Genomic DNA, 7,276 nt, shown 5'->3' on the forward strand with positions numbered 1-7,276 from the left:
TGTCTCATATGGTTGTTGTTGTCAGGTGCCATCTAGTCGGAACCAACTCATAGCGACCCCATGCACAGCAGAACAAAACAATGTCCGATCCTGGGCCAATCTCACTGCCGCCGCCACACTCAATGCCATCAATGATACCACCTGGCCAATCCATCTCGTTTGGGGCCTTCCTCTTTTTCTCTGACCCTCCATCTTATTCAGCATGACATCCTTCTCCAGCAACTGTTCCCTCCTGACATTACGTCCAAAGTATGAGAGACAAAGCTTAGCCATCCTTGCCTCCAAGGAGCACTCTGGCTGCACTTCTTCCAAAACAGATCTATTGGTTCTTTTGGAAGTCCATAGCACTTTTAGTATTCTCTTCCAACACCACAACTCAAAGGCATCAATTAGTGCTCAATAATTAAACCAACCTCTTTAGAAGAATGATTTCTTAAACATACTTAACTCTTATTTTTAGCTATCAAATGGGTAGAAAAGCTAGTGGGATTTTCCTAATGAAAATGATGGACAGAGTGAATGAGAAAGAATATTTTTGAGGGCTTATAATTAAGAAATTGGTTGACAGATCATGAAACTTAATAGAATCAAAGAAGACTAGGTAATCATGATGTGAAATTTGGTACTTGTAGAAGGTTAATCCTTAAAATTGAAATTTTATAAAAGAGTTGATATTAGTAATAAACTCTTTGTTATGAAGATAGAAACAAGCAACTTTTGTAGTACAATCAAGGAGATAGGAACAATCATTTATGTAAGCATTGTATCAGAAGGATTCATGAGAGCAGCAGAACTTTAGTGAATAAGTACCTAAAGTTCTAAAGGGGAGCCTGCAGCTTATTGTTACAAAGGTAATAGGTTATATAATCGTATTGTATGAACTTCAAGAGCCCAATGTATATGTGCATGTTTCATAATATTTATAAATAGATTTAATTATTTGATCCTGAGTTTATTCCTTGCTTAGAGAAGATGAGCAGACAATTGAAATTCTCATGCGTAAAAAAAGTTAGCAACATTTGGAAAATGGTCTTTTGTCTCAGCCATAAAAAGTATGTTATGCAGTTAAATAAATACACTAATAGTCCCATCTTTTTCAATCTTCCTATGAGAAAATATCTATTAACTTGTCAGATTTCATTTGGGCCACTTGTTCTATGGGAAAAAACACCTCAAATTCAAATATATTTTATATAGACCTCTTTATTACTTAAGTCTTAAGCAGGGTAAAGACAAGACACACACACAAAATCTAGATGAAGAAGATCAGCATGAATCCTGCAAGAATTATTTTTTTTAGAAAGGTTGACATAAGACTTTGAGGTAGAGTTTAAAGCTATCCCAAATGTTCAACTTTTCCAAGATGATACAACACTTCATAATTCCTAATATCAACCACTATTCCTCCCCTCCCACATATCCCAGGGTTGCGCAATTCATGAAACATCTCACAGAATTTAAACACTATCAAATGAATAGCTCATATAATGGTGGGAATATTGCTGTTGTCAGGTGCCATTGAGTCAGTTCCAACTCATGGCGAATCTGTGTAGGGTTTCCAAAGAGTAAATTGTAGGTTTAAATTGCTGACCTTTCAGTACCAGTCTAATGTTTATGTTATAGCAACATATTAGGACTCAAATCTGTAGTTTAGATGTTAGCCTGAAGGATTCTCCTTACCCACATGACTGCAAGGACTGAGGAACCCAAATCTGTATGTCATATGACAGACCATTGAATTACAAGGCTGCAGAGCCTGAAGAACCATTTCAGGAAATAGGCCTCAAATTCCCAAAGTAAGAGATCAGCTAGAGATGAGTTAGATTCAGGATCCAGAACAAAAGAGTTAACTTTGCCAAAACATTCTTATACATTTAATGCAGATCACAGCCCAAGAAAACTAAATTTAGTGATTTGAGTCAAACCTCTAGCAAAGTCAGAACATAATTAATCCCGCTTTAATCCGCGATCCTACCTTAGTCCTTAATTCTACTTTAATAATTAATTCTACCTTAACCCAAATATATCCCTGCCTCATTAATATAACAGACAACTTACTCCAAAATGGAACTATAGCCACAAGCATTATTGTTGTTGTTAAGTGCTGTCGAGTCATTTCCAACTCATAGAAACCCTGTGCAGAGTTTCTGAGGAGCAGTTGGTGAGATTGAACCACCTATCTCGTGGTTCAAATTGACCTTGCAGTCCAGCGCATTAACCCAAAGTGCCACACCATGACTCCACCCACAAGCATAAAGCGTAGGATTTATAATATATTACAAAATAGACAATTATGGCTAGAAGGGCAAAATTAAGTAATTAACTGTATTGCAAGGTCATATGGTGGCCAAAGAATTTGTGGCCATGTGACTAATTATATAGCATAGCAAGCAAAGGAAATTTTCACAAAATCATGACTGACAGAAGAGCGATTCATCACTGTCCAAGGAAAGATGGTTGTGATACATACACTATTTCTGATTCAAAAAATTTACATAATTGGTTCTTGGGCCCTCTGATTACCTTGGTTGGGATATTACTCATGACTATACTACTTTGGCACTCCAAATTTCATTATTAAGATCAAAGCTTTTAATATTGCAAGTTTATGATCAGGAAGAACTCAGTGGAAGCTGAATTTACTTTAAGACTTAAAATGACCTTAAGGCTCCCACATTCAAATGAAGCCTTCCCCACTACGAATGCTTACTATTTAAGTTATGTCATATAGATGTACAAAGATCAGCCCTCAACACTGATGGAAGCAGCAGTCAAGATAGCAAATGACATATTGCACTAGGCAAATCTGCTATGTTGATCCTCTTTAAAGTGTTCAAGAGCAAAGATATCAGTTTGAGGATTAAGATGCACCTCAGCCACGCCATGGTCATTTCAATAGCCTCATATGCATGAGAAAGTTGGACAATGGATAGGGAAAACTGTAGAAGAATTGGTGCATTTCAGTTATGATGTTGGAGGAGAATATTAAAAGGACCATGAACTTCTGGAAGAACAAACAAATCCATGTTGAATGAAATACAGCCAGAATGCTCTGTAGAAGACAGGATGGCCAGACTTCATCTCTCATACTTCGGACATCTTATCAGGAGGTACTTGTGTTGCTTGGATATCATGCTTGTAAAGCGTATGGTCAGCAAAAAAGAGGAAGACCCCAAAATGGATTAGCACAGTGGCAGTAGTAATGGGCTCAAATGTAACAATTGTGAGGTTGGCTAAAGACTGCACAGTATTTCATTCTTTTAAACATAAAGCCACTATGAGTCAGTACAGACTTGACAACATTTAACAACAGTAACACATAAAAACAAGGGAATCTTATTGTCATAATACTTCAAGAATATGTTACTTGTATTACTAAACCTCAGGGAAGGAACCAAACCAGGAAGATACTTATAGTAACAATATAATTAAAATACCAAGGAATGCTATCTGGACATTACAGCTGTGTTTCTCCACGCAGACATGTAGATTAGATTGTTTATAGCAACACTTATTTAGTATCAGTTTACCTCAAAATTCAATTTATTTTGCCTCACAAAAATACAATTGTCTACATGTTCTGTTCTCATGTTTCAATCTTTTATTCACCAACACATTGAAAGAGTGGTCAAAAAGTTTACTTTAATGAAAATTATTTCTGGGCCACTGCTGATATAACCAACATTCATCTATCAGTTTGTTGTACTGTGGTGGTTTGAGAATTGCTCTAATGCTGGAAGCTATGCCATGAGTATTTTAAATACCAGCAGAGTTACACATGGTGGACAGGTTTTAGTTTAGCTTCTGAACTAAGACAACTTAGGAAAAAGGAGAGGCATAATACTTCTGAATGTTTAGCCACTGAAAATCATATGAAAAACAGTGAAACATTGACAGGCAGCACCAGAATATTGAATACTCAAACATTAAGAATAACACCAAAATATTGTAAGTTATCGTGTTGGAAGATGAGCCTCTAAGGTCACAAAGCACTCAGACTATGACAGGGGAAGAGCTGCCTCCTCATGATACAATTGTCTCTGATGAAGCAAATGGAGTAAATATGTTGAATCCCTTATTGCAAATGGGCCACAACTCAAAAAGAGGAGAGCCAGCAGAAAACATTCATTAATAATCAGAGTACGGAATGTATGAAATATGAATCTAAGAAAATTGGAAGTTGGAATGAAAACAGATCAATATCCTAGGCAATTGTTGTTGTTGTTAGGTGCCATCAATTCAGTACCAACTCATAGCGACCCTATGCACAGCAGAACGAAACACTGTCTGAACCTGGGCCAACTTCACTATTGTTGCCATGCTTGAGTCTGTCGATACTGCCACTTGGGCAGTCTATCATGTTGGGGGTCTTCCTGTTTTTCTCTGACCCTCTACCTTACCAAACATGATATCCTTCTGTAGCAACTGGTCCCTCCTGACAATATGTCCAAAGTATGAAAGATGAAGTTTGGCTATCTTGGCCTCGAAGGAGCATTCTGGCTGCATGTCTTCCAAAACAGATCGATTGATTCTTTTGGCAGCCCATGGCACTTTCAATATTCTCCTCCAACACCATAACTCAAAAGTATCAATTCTTCTATGGTCTTCCTTATTCACTGTACAATTTTCACATTCATATGAGGTTATTGAAAATACCATAGCTTGGGTCAGGTGCACCTTAGTCCTCAAGGTCACATCTTTGCTCTTCAACACTTTAAAAAGTTCTTGTGCAGCAAATTTACCTAATGCAATACATCATTTGACTTCTTGACTGCTGCTTCCATCAGTGTTGATAGTTGATCCAAGAAGAATGAAGTCCTTGACAACTTCAATCTTTTCTCCGTTGATAAGAATTTTGTTAATTGGTCCAGTGGTGAGGATTTTTGTTTTCTTTACATTGAGATGTAATCCATACCGAAGGCTGTGCTCTTTGATCTTCATCAGTAAATGTTTTAAGTCCTCTTCACTTTCAGCAAGCAAGGTTGTATCATTTGCATATTGTAGGTTGTTAATGAGTCTTCCTCCAATCCTGATGCCACATTTTTCTTCACTAGGCAATAGTACACTGAAATTGTACTTTTTGGGTCATTTTGAATCCAACAATCATGGTTTATACTTAAAAAGAAATGTGATTGCATTCATCACCAAAGAGAACATTTCTAGATCTACATTGAAGTATAACGCTGTCTGTAATAGGATACTATCCATATGCCTATAAGAAAGAACAATTAATAACACTATTATTCAAATTTACACATCAACCACTAAAGCCAATGAATATGAAATTGAAAAATTCCACCAAATTCTTCTTTGTGAAATTTATCCAACATGCAATCAAGATACATTAATAATTACTGGTGATTGGAATACAAAGATAGGAAACAAAAGGGTAAGTAGTTGGAAAATATGGCCTTGGTGACAGAAATGATGCTAGAGATTACATGATAGACTTTTGTAAGACCAATGACTTATTCATTGCTAATGCCAATTTCTAAACAACATAAAAGACCACTATCTACATGGACCTCACCAAACAGAATACACAGAAATCAAATTAACTACATCTGTCCAAAAAGATAGAGGAAAGCTTCCTATCTTCAGCCAAAACATGGCCAGGGGCAGACTGTGGAAAAGACCATCAATTGCTCTATGCAAGTTCTTGCTAAAGTTGAAGAAAATTAAAGCAAGAACTCAAGAGCCAAAATGTAATCATGAACATATCCCACCTGAATGTGTATATCATCACAAGAATAGATTTGTTGCATTAATCACTAATAACTGGAGACCAGAAACATTGTGGTTGACATAAAGAATATCATACAGGGAGAAAGAAAAGATCACTAAGAAGACAAGAAAGAAGAAAAAGAACAAAGTTGATGTCAGAAGAGACTCTGAAACTTGTTCTGCAATGTAGAGATGTTAAAGTAAATTGAAGAAATGAGGAAGAAAAAGAGCTGAACAGAAAATAGCAAAAGACAGAAGACAAATTATTATAATTAAGTGTGCAAAGACCTGGAGATGGAAAATCAAAAGAGAAGACTATGCTCAGCGTTTCTCAAGTTACAATAACTGAAGAAAAAATTCAAGCCCCTAGTTGAAACATTGAAGGATGGGTGAAATATTAAATGATACAGAAAGCATCAAAAGAAGATGAAAGGAGTACATGCAGTTATTGTACAAAAAGAAATGGTCGATATTCAACAATTTCAAAAGGTAGCATATTATCAAGAGCTAAACACACTGAAGGAAGAAGTCCAAGGTGCCAGGAATTGATAGAATACAAATAGAAATATCTCTATAAACTGATGAAGCACTCAAGGTACTCATTCGTCTATGCCAAGAAAATTGGAAGACAACTACCTGACCAACTGATTAGAAGAGAACTTGATTTGTGCCCATTTCAAAAAGAGGTGACATAATGGAATGAGGAAATCATCAGATAATATCGCTAATATCACATTCAAGCAAAATTTTGGTGAAGGTTGTTTTTAAATAGCTGAAACCATACATTGACTGGGAATTGCCAAAATTTCAAGCCGAATTCAGGCAAGGATGCAGAATGAAGGATATCGTTGCTGAAGTCAGGGGGATCTTGGCAGAAAGCAGAGAATACCAGCGAGATCAATACCTATGCTTTATTGACTATGCAAATGATTTTAATTGTTTGGATCATTACAAGCTATAGATGACATTGTGAAGAATGAGTATTACTGCACTTAATTGTGCTCATCAAGAACCTATACATAGACCAAGATACAGTTGTTTGGAACAGAATGAGGGGACACTGAATGATGTAAAATCAGGAGAGATGTACACCAGGGTTGTATTCTTTCACCATGCTTATTCAGTCTGTGTACAGAGCAAATAATTCACAAAGCTGGATTATATGAAGAAAAAAATTGGCATCAGGATTGGAGGAAGACTCATTACCAACCTGTGACATGCAGATGATATGGCATTGCTTGCTGAAAGGGAAGATAATTTAATATTTTTACTGATGAAGATCAAAGGCCACAGCCTTAAGTATGTGTTACACTTCAATGTAAAAAAAATAAAAATCACCACCACTGGATCAATAAAAGACATCATGTTAAGGAAAAAAAAAAAAAAAGGAAGTTCTCAAAGACTTCAGTTTGCTTGGATCCACTATTAACAATCATGGAAGCAGTAGCCAAGAAATCAAACGATGCTTTGTATTAGGTAAATCTGTTACACAAGTCCTCTTCAAAATGTTAAAGGACAAAGATGTCTGTTTGAAGTCTAAGTTGCACTTGAC

The sequence above is a fragment of the Chrysochloris asiatica genome, unplaced genomic scaffold (genome assembly GCF_000296735.1).
Source record: "Chrysochloris asiatica unplaced genomic scaffold, ChrAsi1.0 scaffold00247, whole genome shotgun sequence".
Taxonomy (NCBI): Eukaryota; Metazoa; Chordata; class Mammalia; order Afrosoricida; family Chrysochloridae; genus Chrysochloris; species Chrysochloris asiatica.